Source organism: Hydra vulgaris, chromosome 07, assembly GCF_038396675.1.
Source record: "Hydra vulgaris chromosome 07, alternate assembly HydraT2T_AEP".
Classification (NCBI taxonomy): domain Eukaryota; kingdom Metazoa; phylum Cnidaria; class Hydrozoa; order Anthoathecata; family Hydridae; genus Hydra; species Hydra vulgaris.
This window is the reverse complement of record NC_088926.1, coordinates 22,870,001-22,871,170: the sequence shown is the minus strand read 5'-3', so window position 1 is coordinate 22,871,170 and position 1,170 is coordinate 22,870,001.

The window sequence follows — 1,170 nt, the reverse complement described above, 5'->3', positions numbered from 1 at the left end:
TGAACGTTAACTTTTAATTACGTATACACACTGTTATAAAGCATTAACGTTACATAGAACGTGATCAAACGTTTTCAAACGTTTGTGTTTGCTTGGAAGTATTAGAGAAAACTTATATGCTTAAACTAAAATTTTACATAAATATTACTAAGACGCTTTAAAAATTTTTTTTACTCTTTGTTTTTTTAGATATAGATGAGTGCTTTAACCTAAAAAAGGCATGTCCTTGAAATCAAGAAGAATGCATAAATACAATAGGCAGTTATTTATGTATATTTAAACCAGGATGGATTTTTGGTGAAGATGAAGCTAGCTGTGTTGGTAAGTCATTTTTTATACTAAATACATATATGTGTTGTTTAATACAATACACAATATATTTTAAAGCTTCTTTTTTTATTTTATTTTGTTATTTTGGTGCCCCAAGAAGACCTAAGGGTCTTTTCACAAAGCACCGCGGAGATGCATTTAACTAAGAAGTTCACACCTCCTTCCTCACCGTGACGCGAATATATGCATCGAGTTAATTTCGAACCTGGATCTCCTGCTTCTTAAGTAAACGCTCTAACCACTGCGCCACGGCCGCACAAAGCTTTTAAATTCATTTTTATAACAACCTGTATATAGTTTTTTTAATGATGATACAAATAACTACTTTTATATTATGCAATGTAATAGCAATTATTTAAAGTAAAGGTAAATTACATAATGATTATATAACAATAATGATTTATATAACATAAGGATTATGATTAAAATTTTATTCATTTCTTTCGTGGTCACAAAAAATGATTTTGGTGCCATATATACTAAAAAGTTATATTACAATTGGCTCCCACTAAAAACTCATGCAAAAACTTATTTAAGTTTTATTTTAGCAGATTTTTTAAAAAAAATTAATATTAGCAAATAGTTGCATAAAAATATTATTTTCTATACTTTATGCAATATATTGATATGCGCTTTATCACTTAGTAAGTATATTTTGCACAATTTTTATATTATTTAGTTCAAGATTAATATTGTATTAGCATTTTAAAAATCAAGTTAAATTGTTTTTAAAAGCACAATATGAACAACAAATATAACCATTGCTGTAAAAATAAGACCAGAAAAGCTATTGTTGAAACACTATTTTTTTTTACTCAACTAACCCTTTAGAAAGACATT